This window comes from Cornus florida, unplaced genomic scaffold (assembly GCF_030987335.1).
Source record: "Cornus florida cultivar Cherokee Brave unplaced genomic scaffold, ASM3098733v1 CherokeeBrave_3.0.0_Hap2_Chr05, whole genome shotgun sequence".
In the NCBI taxonomy this organism is placed as follows: domain Eukaryota; kingdom Viridiplantae; phylum Streptophyta; class Magnoliopsida; order Cornales; family Cornaceae; genus Cornus; species Cornus florida.
This window is the reverse complement of record NW_026775575.1, coordinates 68,733,979-68,753,200: the sequence shown is the minus strand read 5'-3', so window position 1 is coordinate 68,753,200 and position 19,222 is coordinate 68,733,979.

Genomic DNA, 19,222 nt, shown 5'->3' with positions numbered 1-19,222 from the left:
TCCAAACTTTAATAGTATTTGATGTCTCTTAAAATTTTGAACAATAACTTAAAAATCTATTATATAAATAGAGGTAAAAATTACAAGATCAAGCTCCAATATTGAGTGAGCATCAAGATTAGATGTTAACAAGAGTATTACAAGTAAGGATCACAAGAAGAAAAAGTATCAAGGAGCATATTTCATCAATTAGCTTCGGTAGTGAGAATGATAATTCATGTGCGACATCAGGAGTATCAATTAGCTTGGTTAAGTTATTTGCTTGTTTTGAATCATCTACTCAGTTTAACTCATAGTGATGAATTCATATTAAATTGTTTTAATATTAGGCCTAGTGATGATAAAATAATTATTATGTTTCGTTCAACAAATTAACAATTATTGAGTTTTCTTGTACTCATGTTGAAGTACTTATTTGAATATGAGTATTTTGTCGTATTTTTTTAATGATGACTTGAGTTTAGTTGTTCATGTTATCCAAAGCCTTCAATTGTTTAGTTAATTCAATTTTTAAAACATTTTTGCTTAATCTTCATTGGTCGTTTCTTGAAAAAATTTAGATGGTATTTGTATATCAACTTATTTTTGTGAGTTTTGGATTGCTATTTTTTCTTTTTTCTTCCTCCATTGTATTTATTTTTTGAAAGTTTGTTTATTTCGAGAAACAAGATATCTTTTGGTGCATGATGATCATTTAAAATATTTAAACGCGAGAGATCTCTACATAGAATGATTATAAATAGAAGTGTGATAAAACTAGAAAAATATTTAATACAAGTAACAAAAACACAAATTAAAAATAGAAGCTCATTTGTGATATAAATGACATATGAATATATATTTTCATGTTCTTTGCTTCACATTGAAAAGTATCAAATCAAATAAATTATAGTTTATCAATTTAATCACTGATCAAATAATTTTTTTTTAAAAATTTATTATAATCTTATTAATAACTTGAATTTACACCACGTGCATCTACACGTGCTCTTTTGCTAGTACTATTCTAAAAGTGTAAGGAATTTCTTAACATTTTTAGATTTTAAAAAAATACAAAATAATTTTATTAAATACTTTACATTAAATCTTTTAATCATTCAACAGTAATGTCGTTTGAGTTGCCTCATCTAGCATTAATACTACTTATATGTAAGCATTTTTTCTACAATTATTTAGATACATTTTCATTAATTAAGATTCATTTTACATGAATTAAAACAAAAAGGTAATACTTTTAAAAACTAAATTACCTTTATTAAATTTTTTTTTCCTAAATCACAAGTCTATTTTATATTTATTAAAATCAAGAATTAATACATTTTAATATCTTTCTCTCTCTATGTATATAACATTTATACATTTTTATTTATTTCAAATAAAAAAAAATATCTTGTATTTATTTCAAGAGTTACAACTCTTGACTTTCCATCTTTCTATTTAATTTTAATAAATTGTGTTACATTGACTTTCCATCTTTCTATTTAATTTTAATAAATTGTGTTACACATACATGCATAAGAATATCTTTGCTCTCATTTTCCATTTGAATTTCTCACTTCCATAATTATTATTTTTTTGCTACTCTTACTTTTATAAAGAAGTAAAAGATATTATTTGAGAAAGTCTTGGCTATGAGAAAAACTTTGTTTTGGTAATGAAATCGTAAGCTTACTTCCACCAAATTTTTTTTTTTTTTTAAATTTTTTTCTTTATATATTATGTAGATATATGTCTATGTTATCTTTGTATTTATTTTATTTTTCTTCCATATTATGTAGATATCTATGTATACATGTCTATGTTATCTTTGTGTATGTGTGTGTATATAGGGGTGCACAAATACGACATAAGATATTCTACGAAGATGTTATTGTCAACTTTATTTTGGTAAGGAAACCATAAACTTACTTTCACCAATTTTTTTTTATTTTTCTTCTATAATATAGATATCTATGTATGCATGTGTATGTGTGTATATATAGGGCGCACAGATGCGACACAATATATTTTATTAAGATATTATTGTCAATAATTTTTATGAAGTAAAGATCACAGGGGTAGGTATATACATGTACACATGCTGAATTTTTGTACAAAATTTGTTAATTCGAAATTTAGGTGTTTTGGAATAAGAAGATTTTTAATTGATTTTGTAGATGCGAGCAAGTGGAGATCCTTATTTACAGTGATATAAATGGCAAACAAAAATTGGGTTACTCCACAATGCAAGGCTTTTGTATGAAAAATTGGGTTACTCCACAATGCAAGGCTTTTGTATGACACAATTGCCGATTCTTTTGTGATGAGGATGAATTGTGAACAAAATATCGGAGTTTAGAGTATTTTTTATCTATAAATTAGTTTAAAGTTATGGTTAAGTTGGTAATATTGGATTTCTTCAGCTTGTGATAGTTTAAGAATTTATTTTTCTTTTTGTAGGATCTCTCCATATAAAGTTATAATTTTTTTTTAATTTTATTTTTATTATATGTAAATACAACACTTGAATACTCTTGAGAAATAGATAAGGATATATAAATGTATATATTATATATGACCTAATATTTTATAGAAAAAGTTGAGAAAGACCAAAAGATCATGTTTTTTAATCCGATTAATTACACTATTTGATTGTTTAGATTCTTCAACCTCTTTTTATATATGTATATATTTAAACCATAATTTTTATATTAAAAGGATAATAAAAGTATTTTTAACTCAAATTAATTATAATTTTGATTATTCATATTAGTGTAAAAAAGGAAAAAAACTTGAAATAAAAAAAAAATTATAATATTCCCACTAATTCTAAAAGTGTAAGAAATTTCTTTAATTTTTTTTGCCCACAAAAAAAAAATTCATTAAAGCATAATAATTCATGCCTCATTAATAGTATAGATAATGATATATAAATGTATATATATTATATATGACCAAATATTTTATGAAAAAAGTTGAGGAATACCAAAAGAACATGTTTTTTAATCCACTCTATTTGATTGTTCAGATTCTTCAACATGTATATATTTAAACCATAATTTTTATATTAAAAGGATATTAAAAGTATTTTTAAATCAAATTAATTAAAAAAACTTACAAGGAAAAAAAATTATTATATTTCCACTATTTAAAAACAAACCCCCCACTATTTAAAAACAAACCCGTTCCTTCCCAAAAATTTCCTCCCAAAAAATTCTAGAGCCTAATTCACATTATTCCAAAAAAAAAAAAAAAAAAAACACATACAACAAAAAGAAAAATAAAACGTAAAAGGGAAAGAACAAATTGTACAATTTTTTTTTTTTAAAACACACGTCCACCCAACTTCAGAAATTTTCTCTATTTCCAAATTTTTTTATTTTAAATTTAGAAAATTTATTAACATATATATCAACTATATATAATGGTTTATAATGCCTCCAAAAAGGTTAAAACAAAAAAGAAAAAAAATGTAAAAGGAAAAATAAATTACCATTTTTGTTTTAAAATAAAATAAAATATACACAAAAAAAAAAAGAAAAAAAGAAAAAATAAAAATGCCAAGAAAAAAAGAGACTACTATTTTTGTTTTTAAAACAGATGTCAACCCAACTTCAGTTTCATAGTCACTTATATTTTCAATATAATATTATTATCTATCTATACTACTTATAAAAATGTATAAAAAAAAATTAATTATTTCAATGCATTTTTATACTATTTAAATTTTTTTAAAAAAATATTATTAATAGTATTTTTAAATTATGTGATAGTTCAATGTCTACAAAGTTTTCTAACATTTATTTTTCTTAAATTATGTGATGGCTCATTGTTACAAGGTATGTCTTGTGACTTACCAGAATCTTCATCTTTTTGTTTAGTTAGGGTTAGATAATGCATTACTGCCTTCAATAGCAATGGGAGTAATGCATTTGGCATCCTCATTTGGAATATGAAAAATGGAAGAAGAATGCTATATATATATATATATATATATATATCTTTGATATTCATTTTCATTAGCTCAATAACATTTGTACATGTTCATGTATTAGTACTAAAATAAAATATCTCATTTCTTTCCTTTTTTCTTTTGGCAAAAACAAGCTACCTCCCATCACTTTTGCCCCGGTACATATTCTTTTTCCATAAAAAACTGGGTATATGATTTAAAAAATGCACATAGATTCATATAGATCTCTAACCAAGTTGTTCCTACTAATAAAATTGGAAGTTTTGTTACCTAAAACAAAAAATTGAAGAAAATAAAATTTTATTTGTTGTAGGATATTCTTGAAGAACTCTCCAACTATGAAATCAATATTAGGTAACAGATGATTTGCACCAATTCTAAAACTAAATTAGCCTTAATTCAAGTCATTCTTTTATATATGTTATTTATTAAAAATCTTCATTTTTTTCTTTTATTAGTTAGTGTCTTTTAAAAATGGGTGAACTACATTAAACCCCCATTTTCTATCTGTGTTTTTCACTAAACCCCCCTTTTCTATTTTTTTTTTTTTTTTTTTTTTTTTTTTTTTTTTGTCAAAAAACCCCCTCAACTATTAGAGGGGGGTGATTTAATTCTCAAATATATATATATATATATATATATATATATATATATATATATATATATATATATATCAAATAAATTTCAATAAAAAAACCTAGATTTATATTAGAAAAAAAATTAGGATTAATTTCTGGTAGTGTCCCTTTAATAAATCTATATAAAATGAAAATCAATAAAAACAAAATAAATGAATGCACAATATAATTCTCATATATATATATATATATAGCAAATAAATTTCAAGAAAAAAAAACCTCTATATTTTTTTCCTAAATAAAAAAAAAAATAAAAATAAAAACCCAGATTTATATTGGTCTGAAGGCTAGATGGAAATGAAAATATATTTAAATAATATTTAATGATACATATTATATATACCATTATATTATGGGACAAATTATATATAATATTATAATGATAAGTAAATAAAAGAAGTTGAACAAGAAGAAGAGTACATGCTGTTGTAATGGTTTTTTTTCCCATATAAATCTAGATTTTTTTCTTGAAATTTATTTGCTATATATATATATATATTTGAGAATTATATTGTGCATTCATTTATTTGATTTTTATTGATTTTCATTTTATATAGATTTAATAAAGGGACACTACCAGAAATAATGCCTTTTTTTTTTTTTTTTTGCCAATATAAATCTAAGTTTTTTTCTTGAAATTTATTTTCTCTCTCTCTCTCTCTATATATATATATATATATATATATATATATATATATATATATATTTGAGAATTAAATCACCCCCCTCTAATAATTAGTTAACCAAAGTTAATTAAATCACCCCCTCTAATAGTTGAGGGGGGGTTTTTTTGACAAAAAAATAGAAAAGAGTGGTTTAGTGAAAAACACAGATAGAAAAGGGGGTTTAATGTAGTTCACCCTTTAAAAAATTATTCATATAATATTGTTTATGGAAAAATATTGGTCATGCAAGTGAATTGATGGCCCGTCGTCCTGCCATAAGTTTAAGAGTGTGAATTTTAGGCGAGGGCTAAGAGTTTTACATTTATAGAAGCCACTACTACCTTTCACTATAAATATAGCTAGGGCGAGTAGGGATCGTCCCAAGGGATTTGTGAGGATCAACCAATGTCGTGGAATTGTTATTAGGGCTAGTAGGTCAAGTGATCAAACAATTGGTTGGTTGGTTGATTAGAGAGCAACTAAATTAAACTAAGTAATAACAAAAGAATGCAATTAAGAGTAAGTAAGAGAGAGAGATCTTGGGGTTTAGAGATCACCATCAAGTAATGCATATCTATATCATTGACAAGTGATTGATGAGGGCAAATGGTGTGTTGCAATATTGGTGTGTGTGTGTGTTTGGTTGATTCAACAAGTAAGGATGACTAGTTAAGCATGTATTGTCTAAACATCATGTGAAAGGCACAATATATCTAAGCAATGAAACATATATTGTCTAAACAACATGTGAAAGACACAATAGATCAAAATAAGTCATTAATCCTTTCATTAAGTTCATAGTCCAAATACAACACAAGGATAGAGACATATGCTACTTGCATTCAAAAGCTTGGATCATCAAACAACAAGCATAAATTGTCCTCCCATTTAACACTACACTACAACTACACTATATCTACACTACTAGCATGAAAATAAACTAGGGGAGAGGCACAATCCATCAATAAATAAGTATGAACCATCAAGAAAATCACAAGAGTATTTTTTTAAGCACTATGTCTTGACAATCTCTAAATCCCTAGCATCAATACACATAGACATGCATCAATAACACAAAATCTAGAGACAAACACATGAACATCTATTTTAACATACATAGACATATGGATAGAATGAAATGATTAATTGGAAGCATTAAACCACATAAATCATTGAATAAACAAGATCTATATATATCAAGTGTCAAAACATTAATTACAACACTAATCCCTCAATAATACACAAGATTAAGATATAGAAAGCATGCTTGGGGCTAACTCTAGCTCCAAGAAGATGTCTAGCCACTCATGGTGATGATGCTCCAACCCTCAAGGGCTAACTCCATGGTTGAAATCTGCTCCTTGTTGATGAAGAACTCCAATGGTGTCTCTAGCCTCCTCCTCCTCTAAGCTTGCTCTCCAAGAGATGATATGAAAATGATATGTTGTCTCTTTTTGTAAAAAGCAATCCTTATCCTTATATAGGTAGGTCAAAATGACACCCAAAATGAGCTGGGGTCGTGCACACAATATTCCCTAATGATTGGATAAAGGATAACTTTCAATGAGATGGAAATTTAACTTTTTTACACTGGAGGAAGTTCGATCGATCGAACCTTGGACTTGGATCGATCGAACTGGCTAAGATTCATCGAACTTAGGCTGGATCGATCCAACTGGTTGAACTTTTTGGGAAAAGACAAATCCGAGATATTTTGAGAGATATTTTTGGGAAAAGGACAAAAGTGGTTGGTGGGTGGTACAGTTGTGGATAGGATCAATCATTTGAATAAGGACAAAAGTGTTCGATCGATCGAAGGGTGGTGTTAGATCGATCGAACTTTTGGACTTTATGTTTTTGGGTCAAGGCTTGGATTTATCTTGAAGTGATGAGATCGATCATTATTCGATCGATCGAACCTTGAACTTGGATCGATCGAACTTTGCTGCTTGTCACATTTGGCTTCATTTGTTTCCTTCTTTCTCCATTTTGCTCCTTTCTTTGTTTAATCCCAGAATTGCTTTAATTAAGCTCTTATTTGGCTAAGTTAGTTTATTTTTTGATAAGTGCCTGAAAATGGAAATAATACAAAATCAATCTAAAACAGTAAAGTAAGATAGATAAATGTACTAAAATGCCTAAGTTTAAGGGGTTTAAATACGCACTTTTCAGTGCTCATCACACCCCCAAACTTAAATATTGCTAATCCTTAGCAATGAACTAGAAAATAAAGTAATGAAATGAACAACTATACAAGTATGAATATAGAAAACAATAAAAGGATAACGCCACTTTTGTAGGGAACACGATTACACTTAGCATATGCAACAAGCCTTTTAAACTCCTAGGTTACCCCTAGTGGATGAGTAAAGTCTCATGAGGGTTTCCAGAAATGGTACCCACAAACATTAAGCTCATTCTTTCAAAAGAGGCACCAATATTGCAAACAAGCATTCGGAGAAAACTACCTCAAGTATGCAATTTTTCAAATATTTCCGAGCAATCTCTCAAAATCTCAACATCAAGCAAGCAAGTATGGTCCTCCACACATCAAGAAAATGATCATGCAAATCAAAACAACTCTAGAATCCTTTTTGAGTGGACCGGCATTAAATATGTTGCTATCTACGCCAACTAAAGAATTAATCACATCCTTACCCTCAAACTAGCACACAAATCTAGTACCGATCATCAAGACAAAAAGTGAACCTTTTATTAAAACTTTATTGTTTTAGGTGCGCTTATTCTTTTCACTCGATTTTTTTATTTTTCTTTTTCTTTTTTCTTTTTTTTTTATTTTTTTTATTTTTTTTTATTTTTAGGATCAAAGATGGAAGCATGGTACAATGTGTTAATCTATTAAGCTTTCTAGTGATCCATGAGGTCGAGTGTTAGGTCAATGACTCCCAAACCAGATGGCTTTAGGGCATTAGGCGTTCAAACACCCCTACGGACTTACAAGCTCAAATCAACTAGACTACAAATCAAGACAACTTCCATCTAATCATTTCCTACTTCTCACATTTTGGGAGAAGTCATCACTTCTTTTTTTTTTTTTTTTTTTTTTTTTTTTTTTTTTTTTTTTTTTTTTGCAAGCAAGTTTAATTATTAACCTAGAGTTTGGGCCCTCCACCTTTCGGCACGAGAAGTTCAGTGCTTGATGAGGCTATAATCCCGGCTACTTAGTGAAAAGGGGTTGGTATCCACCTTTATCAAGAATGAAAGTTTTCAATGCACTACTAGCCCAATTGGGATATAACTAATTCAATAATCAACAAAGCATATACCCCACAAATGAATGCTAGTGTGCGCCTGTGCTAGTGTAGAATCATAGAATGAATCTCAAAGTAATCACAAAATCAAGATGATGCGGACCACAAATGTAAGCAAGATATCAATCTTTCAAAAAATTTACTCCTAAATGGTTTCCTTAAGGCATACAAGGAGTATTGGACTCTCAAGTCAAGCAATTTTTAAATTTTAAGCGATATAGTCCTCAAAAGATCAAAATCATAGCTAGATATGGACCAATCATAGAAATATCCCTCAAATACACAAGTCATGCTCAAAATTTTGAATTTAAAACTAATACTGTAAAGCACCATTCCCCCTAAACTTAAATTGCATAATGTCCTTAATGTGCAAGAGAACAAGGAAAAGAGTATACCAGTGCAACTAAGCAAGAATGTTCAGGACTGAAGTATCTGAAGTGGGTGGGATGGCCCTCCCAAACTTGGGATGAACTGTGGTCCTGAAAATTGGCACTTGGATAAACTCATCAGATAACAAAATGGGATAATCAGTGTACAGTGGACATGCAAGTGTAAATGGGATAAACAGATAAATAGATGAGAGAGGTGTAAGGGTGGTCCTGAAAATTGGGTAGTACTCTCTCATTGAAGTCACTGTGATGCACCTGATGAAGTCAAACATACAGATATGAGAATATCATATATGACATCCATAACAAAAACAGATATATAAAATAGATAAAGTACAGGTACAACAAAAATATCGAAGCCGACAGACCGGCTGTAAAAATAATAATATACAGTGACAAAAGTAAAGTATCAATAAGAGAGAGGGATCATGAGATAAAAAGAACTGGGAACTCAGGAGGATGAGGTAGGACGGGTAGGTCGGGCTTCGCGGATGTCTCTGGATAGATCTCGGAACATGGTCGCGACATCCATGCGTAAGGTAGCAAAATCAACTCTGTAGGCTGTGAGATTAGCTCGGATGGCAACAACAGCATCCTCAAGCGTCTGCAGGCGTACTCCAAAGCTGGGGGTCAGATCTGGAGCCTCAGGCATATGAATCAGAAGAAAGCTCTTGAGTCTGCTCCTGCTCATGAATGGGCGACCTGGCTGGAGAATACTGCTCTGTATCGTCTGCAGGGCGCTCTAATTCTATATCTATATGCTCAGCAGCTAGATCGACCGGTGCGTCGTCCGCTGCGAGACCTGCTGCTGCTGCCTCTGCTGGTGTCTGTGCCTGTGCCTAGCCTGTGCCTGTGCTTCCTCTAGCTCTAACTCTGCTGCAGCCACTACCGCGTGGTCCTGCAGTCTGGTAATAATGGAGCGGTAGCTTTTGTTCCAGTCTTTTTTGAGGAAGTGACAGGTACCTCTCTCGGGGTGCTCCCAAGGATGGATAGGGTAGCGCTGATATATCAAAATCTGGGTGATGAGGTGGCTGAAAAGAAGAGACTTAGCCCGTCTGGGCATCTCTTTGCTGATGCACTCGTCATACAGCTTCCTCATCACGCTCTATATGAGCGCGGGAATGGACACCCAGTGTTCGGTGTAGAAGGAGTAGAGGGCTGTCAGATAATTGCCCTTCCTCTGAATCTTGTGCCCAGCCATGTATATATTTCGATAGAGAATGGAATCGGTAAACCAAATGTCGTCTGGAAGAAATGTCCGAGTGGCGAAGGTCTCGCCACTAGCATAGTGACCTGTGACAAAAACTGCCATGTCGGCGTATGAAGGCCTGAATAGCCTCGGATATGTGTCTAGAAGCTCTGGAGGACATCTGTGTGGATAGCAGCAAGAGCGGGCTAAAGAGTCCACTGTGATGGTGATCGGATGACCATTGACAGAAGTGACTAACTCTGCTGTGGTACGCGGCGATGGTCGGAGGTTCTGGTAAAACAACCGTACCAGCCGCGGGTAGATCAGCTCTGTGATGGGGGCAAGAATAGCGGTCAGGCCCCTCTGAATGATATCATGGTAGGTGGATCGGGTTAGCACCGATCTAGAGAAGAAGGCCGTGTCGAACTCTGACTCATGGTCGATTGTCATATGTGCATATCGAGGCATGGGCCTATCATGCTCCAGATGAGCTGGCTGAGCTGGTGGAGCTGGTATAGGTGAATGCTCAGCTCCACGATGCGGTGGAGATGGTGATGGAGTAAAAGCAAGATGAGCCGCAGAGGTGGATGGTATGTGGTCATCCTTAGCCTCATGAGATGGTGATTGAGGTGGGGTAACCTGTGCTGGCTCCTGCTGTGCATAAGAGGCCTCTGCTAGCTTCTCTGTCCGTGGCCTAATATGTCGGGTGGGCCCGTGTTTCCTGTTGGCAACGGTCTTCCTCTTAACCATGGTCTGTAAAAAGAAAAAGAAAAACTTTCAATGGTGGTTAGTGCCAGAATAAGAAATTTTAAGCACGATATAGAAATATGTATGTCAAGTAAAATAGACAAACAATTATGATATGAATCTATGTAAGTGATAGGATATGAAATATGCTAAACAATGTGAGTATGAAATGCATCCAATGTGGAATATCACAGGCATTGGGCATATATGAGATAACATGAACATAAGATATGATGAATGAAGTGTGTGTATGAGATCTGTGAAGTTCGATCGATCATAAAAAGAAGTGATATCGAGCACACAACTTTGATCGATCGGAGACATGACTTTGATCGATCTCTCAAGATCGATCTGAGATACAAGTTCGATCGATCGAACTGTGCTCTGTGAAAAATGAAAAGTCACAGATTTGTGACTGGAAATGCTCGGGGCCTACACGAACGTGTTCGTGGGCCCAACAACACAACAAATCATCCAATCCCATAACCCAATCATGGCCCATCCTCCCAAATTGAATAAAATTATCAAGAATATATATATATATATATATATATATATACACACACACACACACACACACACACATATATACATATATACACAAATGCTTCAAGCTTCAACAATGGTGGATTTTGTCATGTAATAAGCATGGATTCGACATTTAAAGCATGGATACATGAAATCTAGGCTGAAAATCAAGCATGAGGTCACGGATCTTACCTCAAATGGATGGGAAGAGATGAGATGAAGAGAGGAAGATGAAATCCAAGATCTGGAAAGAGAGAGAGTGATTCGGGGTGAGCTTGATGATGATAAGCGCCGAATATTGCATATTCAAGCGCCCTTAGCTGCATTAGTTAAGTCCATTATTTGATTATTCTATATAGATTATCTTCATTTGCATGTTTTTATATATTTTCAGGTTCATTGGCCAAAAAGGAGCAAAAATGATGTTTTGTTCAATCTTTGAATAACAATGTGCTCAAGGCTAAAGTTCTGGCAACAGTGGAGTCTGACTTTTCTTGCCATTTTTGACCTATCAAACTCGAGAACTGGACTTCCATTAAAACATGGCGTATTTAGAGCTTTGAATTAGCTTTCCAAATCTTCAAACGGTTCGTCATTTAGAGTTCGGAGCAGAAAGTTATGGCTATTTTACCAAAGTAGTGCAAAATAGGTCAAGAGAAAGGAGCATTCTGCCCAAACTTTGAGCGCTCGAAGTGCTTATTTAGAGCGCTCGAACTTTGAGTAGAATGCTCTCCGGGATCCATCACTTCAGCCCACTTGCACCTTGATTCCCTCATTTCTGATTTCCATCTTTATGGGTTGGTTGGAGATGTCTTTTGGTGGGGAGTTGAGCCTTGTTTGGTAAGGGTTTTGGTAGGGGAATGTCTACAAGAGGTGAGGGGAACCACATATCAAAAGCATATCTCATCTTGTAAGATTTCTGGAGAGAGAAAGGAGGAGAAAAAGATAGGGTTCTTGAAGCTACAACAAAGGAGCTCGAAAATGGGGATGGAGACCAAGCTTCTTCCTTCTTCTGAGGCTCCCATGGGTAACTAAACCTCCATCTAGGGAGGTGATGAGGCCCCTCCCTTGTAAGCATGTTCTAATTTAGGCTATATTTTGGGGATTACAATGTATATTTTATGGTCTTTTCATAACCAAGAGCATTTCATTTCTTGTAATGAATGTTGATATTTGTATGGATGATTTCTTTAAGTTGATTATCTTGTTTTAGATGATGTCTTATATTAATCATATTGCTTAAGTTTTCATAGTGAGAATGGAGACAAGGTTATGAAATGGTTCAATGGCATGTTGATAAGTACTTTGATAGATCATTGCTTAGGGTTCCCCTTTGATGGTCTATGCTTGATTCTTACCTTTATGTGCTTCATCATTTTATCTAGGGCTTGATAATCTTTCATTCAAGTAATTGTGGTTAAGCTACACCTTAGTTAGGTAGTCTAAATATGTTCACCTTTGATGGATCATGCTTATTTGAGATTTAATGAACTTCTTGAGGATATTATAGCAACCAAGTGTGCTATGTATCATGATCATATATATATTGTTTTCCCCCAATTTAGCTCTAATCTAGCATGTGTATAGGGATGGAGGCGGATTCACTTCCCTAGTCCTCTTTATTTGTATTTCATCTCCTTTAAATTCTTGCAAGCTTTTAATTTATGCATCTTAATTTCATAGCTTAAGTGACAACCAACAAATCCTCTATGAACACCCCGTATCATTCTACAAAGACTCTAGATACTTAGGTTGCCTTAGATTAGCGCAGTCCCAGTGGTTCGACTTACCCGACCAATAGTCCTATTTTACAATGATTCGTGCTATTGCGAAGGTTGATTTATTACAGATCGAATTCTCTACCGATTAATTTTTGGCGCCGTTGCCGGGGACTGCAAACGGTTTAGCAACCGAAGTTTTAGGGTTAATTTTAGTTTGATTGTTAATATTGTGATTTGTGAATATTTCTTGTGTGGTTTTGACAATTCTGTTGTTGTAAGTTGTGTGAGATTCTAGGAACTCGGGGCTCACTGAGGGAACGCTAGCAAATTTGTAAGTCTAGGGGACTCCAGGTAAGTTTCTTGACCTTATTGTGATATTCAATATTGTGAATATTGTGCATGTGTTAAACTTAGTGATAATTTAGTTTTGAAGCCCTTGTTGAGGCTATTATCTTGTTTAAATTTCGTGTACAAGCATCGGTCCTTGTCGTGGCCATTTAAATTCTGTCTTGATAATTGAGGAGAAATGGATCATTGCATGTGGATGTTTTGGTGAAGGGTTGTTGTGTATCTTGTTTGTGTTGTATATATTTTGTGTGAATTTATCTTAATGTATCTAAACAAGTGGCTGAATTAGTCCTAGATGGAGGGTCATTATCTTCCAACTCAATTCTACACACCACATGAGTTTTGTGCATTGTGCTCTAGTCATACACATCATACAAGAGATTGTCCTCCACTGGGACAATTTTCAGATTTTTATCTAGAGCAACCCAATGCAAATTTCTTTGAACCGGGTAATGATCCATACTTTAATGGTTATGACTCGGGTTGGGGAGATCATCAAAACTTCTTATGGCATGACATGGGAAATTCAGCCCCACAATCTCATGGGCAACATTTTCACTCCAACTTTCAACCTACTGATCATTATTTCCATCCCTTTTCTCTTTTTCCACCATCTCAATTGGATGAGTTCATTGCTGCAAACAAACAAATGATGGAGTCTATCAACAAGCAAATGATGGATTCCAACAAGCAAATGTTGGATGACATTGTTAGCATGCAATCCACCACCTATTCTCATTCACAATCTAGAGTTGAGTTAGATGACCAAATTGCTCAAATTCAACAAATGGTTAATGCTCTAAATGATGAAAAGGAAAAAGAAGTTCCAATTAAACTTACGGCCAATCCAAAAGAAAATTCTATAAATGATGAGCTTACTCCTAGTGACCTTCATCATGAGAATGATCAAATGGTTACCATATGTGAAAATAAAGAAATTGTGGTTGAGGAACAAATTGTTGCCATACAAAAAATTGAAGAATTTGTGGTTCAAAATGAGGAAAATAATGATGAAGAGATTGTCTCCCTTGAAATTCCACAACAGCCCCTAAAGAATCCTTCACTTGAGGATCCTCTAAAAGCTTGCTTGGCTCATTTCAATTGTGAGGATTTTGATGTTGACAATTCTATTTGGGAGGTAAATTCTTTGCTTGATATTCCTCCACCCATTCACTCTCTTCCTTGGGCAACATCAAATGTATCCCTCTCTTGGGAGCTTGCACCTCCTCTCATTCCTTCACTTGAGTTATCTCAAGCTGTTGAGCCCGAACCGCCGGATAAGTGTGAGGAGGATGTTGAAAGTCTGAAGGATAATTTGTCAAGCATTCCCGTGCTCAATATGACCCTTCATAAGTCTTTGCTTGATGTGCTCTCACTTAATCCACCTTTCCATCATCCAAAACAACCCCTAAATAATCTAAAGTTCTTCATTGAGGAAGAAGAGTGGGTTGAGGTCTTTCTTTTACCCCTTTTCAATTTCTTTCTTCAAGCTCTTTTTCTTCCGCATCTAAAAGAACTTTCTTATTTAGGAAAACTTGACTCTCTTGAGAGACATGGTATAGGGCAATGAAGACTAACCTGATCTTGTGCGTCTAGTTATCGACGTTAAATTTAGCATCCAAGGGAAGAAATTCTTTCTATTTCCACGCTTCCCTAATTTTCAATTGCCTGGGCTTTGAAATTTTCTGGGAAATTGCTAAGGAAAGCCAAAATTTAACCTTATCTAGAACTATCTTAAATTGTTGTCCAAAATTTAGACTGGTTTTCTTAGACCTTCTCAACCCTTGTTTTCATTCCCGGATGTTTCCATCTCTTTCCAGTAATTTCATCAGATCTTTGGAATGCTACACATGTGTGTAACTTCTCATTTTTAATGCATTGTTGGATCATGGTTCCCCAAATTCCATCTATGTATTGGAGTGATGTTGCAAAGTTTGAAAAATTTTCCCATATTCCATCCATGCATTGAAGAGACGTTGAAAAATTGGCAATTTCAGTCATTTCACCCAAGCTTGTGCTCACTGGTCCAATTTCGAGCACTCGAAGTCCAAGCTTTGAGCACTCGAAGCTTCCATTTTTCGTTCAAACACCTACTGCCTTAAGTTCGAGTGCTCGAAGACACACTTCGAGCGCTCGAAAGCCCATAAAAACTCACTGTCCAAACTTCGAGCGCTCGAAGTGTCACTTTCGAGCGCTCGAAACTCACTGCCCAAAGTTTGAGCGCTCGAAGGCCTAACTTTGTAATACCCGTAATTTTCAAAAGGATAGTCTCGGTATTTTGTTTAATTGTTTTCTGTTCATTAATTGTTTTTGGTTCATTAATCGTTTTGAATTATGTTTTAATTGACTTTTTACTTATTTGATTTACTTGACTTATTTGTGTTATTTGAATTAATTAGTTGGTTTATTTGTTTTCTTTGGTTTAATTAATTATTTGAATTATTTACATTAATTGTGATAATTGTGATTATTTAAGTTAATTGTTTAGTTATGTGTTTAATTGTAATGGTGTTATATTTAATTCTTTATTGTAAATTTAAATTGGTAATTGTCTTGATTTATAATTAGGGTTAAATTGGTAATTGTCTTGATTTAATAAGTAGGGTTTTACTTTTAATCAGTTTGTAAGCCGTCGTAGGTTTCTCAGTATGTTGGATGGGCCGGTTAGGATTTCAGTTGGGGCTTGAATTAATTTAGGGTTTAGTAAAATCCTATAAATATATGTTAGATGTTTGGTTAGGGTTTGAGAAACATAACAAAACCAAGTATACGACTGTGGAGACAAAGGAAGAACAGAGAGGGTTCACGTTGGTTTTCGTCGGAACTTTAGAGACGGCGTAGAGATTTTTGGACAAAGATCTCAAAGGCAAGTTCTAACCTTACTCTCTCCCTTATACTCGTGTTCTTTGCATACTCAATAGTTCCAGGATGAATTACATGTTTAAAAATAAAAACGTTATCTGTTTCATGTTTAGAGTTTAACTGAAACTGCATTTGTTTTAAAATTGTTAAACTGGTTACCTTTGAACTTTCTTGTTAATTCTTGGTATCCATGTTAGTAGCATAATAAGGACTGAATTAAGGGTTGGAATCTTCTGGGATTAAGTTAAATTCTCTAAAAACCTATACTGTGAAGTGTCGGAGGCGTAAACGACGACTGGAGAGGAGAACACGAAGAAGAGGAGGGAGAGAGCCGGCTCCTATTGGATTGGAGCCCGCTCTCCTTGGATTGGAGGCGGCTCCAATGGTCTAGGAGCCGGCTCCAAGGCCATTGGAGGCGGCTCCAATATTCTGGAGCCGGCTCCAGGTTGTTTTCTACGTGGGTTTTTGGTTCTGTTGTTTGTTTTTCCACTTTTCAGTGATTAGGCTTCATAGTGATTGTTTTAATATGTTTTAGTGGAGAATGAATACTGTAATGGATGGTTTAGGAGTGGTCTAGAGTAAACATAAATATTCAAAGATCAGATTAACATAGAATTGGACACAAAGCATTAATCATTAGGATTACATGGAGTTAATTACGAATGTCTTGTAGACTTGTGTGGATTTGGAGTTTCTAACTTCTAGATTATAATGTAAAATTTCTTGTGAGAGTTTGTGCACTGCTAATTCCAAATTCTTAGAATATACATACATACAAGGAATCTGTATTTTTGCTAAAGATTAATTGATGATTAAACTTAACATTTAATTCGTCAATTTTGTTGAATAGGAGCTTAACAGTATGATAAATTGTCTAGATTTATTATGCATGCCATGGAAATAAATATTATAACATTTGTTTAAGCTCTGTTAATTATGGATACCGGGAATAAACTTATATTTACAGACACAGTCCTGTGGGTGATCAGGTAACGGCTTATTGTTGGATTAATTAAGCATGTTTTTCTAGTATACTTTAATGTGCTTAGTTTGGAACTGTGGGTTTTGACACTGATACTGTTAGTACTTAATCAGTGGTTGGATTTATTAAAGCATGATGGTTAATCTACTCTAACATGGTTAGGTTGGAATTGTTGGTTTTGGCATTTATAAATTATTTAAATGCGTGGAATAGAGTAATTAATATTGATATTTATGTTTCCAATGTTAATCAATTTGTTGGGACTATTCAAGAACGGTTGTTAATACATTCTGATATGCTTGATATGGACTCGTTGATATTGTTATGTACTTATATATGCTTTATCAACTATTGGACGGATTGGATTGTATGTACCGGTATGGGACGGTGACATACTAGGTTTGGATTAGCTCAAATTGCTAAGTCCTACCTATTTTGGAGTAAGGGCACGGGTTATAAAATACAATCCTCCTTATATATATAAGTCGGTACGGTTGAATACGCCGAGTGACTTACTGGATTTCTTGTGGATGGTTAGAAACGGAGTTTAGATATATTTTTATGTTACCGTGTCATGAGCTTGAGTCTTAGTGTCGACGGTTAGGGTGCGTATATGCAGTTGGATGTGTAGTTGACTGTGAAGGTTGAGGTATACCTTGTTTAGGTTTAGGTACTCATGCCCACTCAGGTGCGTATTGTGTGATGCCTTCTATCCAGGTTGAGACCCCCTTCATGGCCTAGCGAGAGTCCAGTAGTGTGGATATATTTATGTACGGATTATTAGTTATTGTTGAACTATTTAGTATGTACATGCGTATCGAGTCTCTGCTTGGATTGTAGTAGGATAGAACTTGTTCGTGGGCCTGACCCACTCCTATTTTTCAGGTGTACGTCAGTTCCAGGCTTGAGCTTGTTTGTGCTGAGCAGAGACGATCTTCCATTCTACCGACGATGTAGGGTTTTTTTCTAGATCTTGGATTTGGATTTTATCTTTCATTTTACTTTCATTCAGTGTGAGATTTTTATTAGGGGTCCACTAGAGATGGATTCCCGAGTTGTTCAAATTATGGATATTTGGTTTATCAAATTTAAGTATTTAATTATTTAAGGATTATCTTTTAGTTCTCTTTTCAGCTTTAAACTTTCATTTCTTAATTCATTTTGTATTCCGTGTTCGTTATAAAATATTAATTGTTTGATATTCCCTCGGGTTTGGGCCTGGGCCTGATCAACCCGTGTCTCGGATCCGAGGGGTATCACAGTTGGTATCAGAGCCCTCCAGGTTCAAGTGTCTCTAGGATGTTTTCGTATTAAGTCTTCCGCGTAGCGTTCTCTTGAATAGAGCTTAAGTTAGGATTCATTGTATTCCTTATGGTTCGTATAGAAATGGTACTGATGTCTGTCTTTTCGTGTTAACAGATGGTTAACGCTAGAAATGGACAGAACATGCAAGGAACTAGGAAGGGAAGGAGAGCGGCACGTAGGCAACAATATCTCCTACAGCGTCAGCAAATGGAGGAAGAGCAACAAAGGCTTGGGTTTCAAGATGACATGGATCAGTTTCAGGAGGAACAGGAGAATGTTCAACAGACTCTGGACCAGGTCAGAGATCCAGAGATTCTTCCTCACCTCAATGACCTCGTTGCTCGGGCTATAGAGGCTGGGGTAACAGCTGCACTCCGAAACCAACCACAAGTTCAGCAGGCACCTGTACCAGCACCAGTGGTTCAGACGGATTCTTGGGGAAAGGCTAGGAGCTCTTTCACAAAGGGGAGTCCACCTGTATTCTCAGGCTCAACCGATGCGAGAGCAGCTCACCAGTGGAAACAGGACATTGAGCGTCATCTTCGTTTGGTTCAGTGCACGGAGGTTCAGAAGCAGATGCTTGCTACTTTCAAGTTAGTTGGGGATGCACTACAGTGGTGGGAG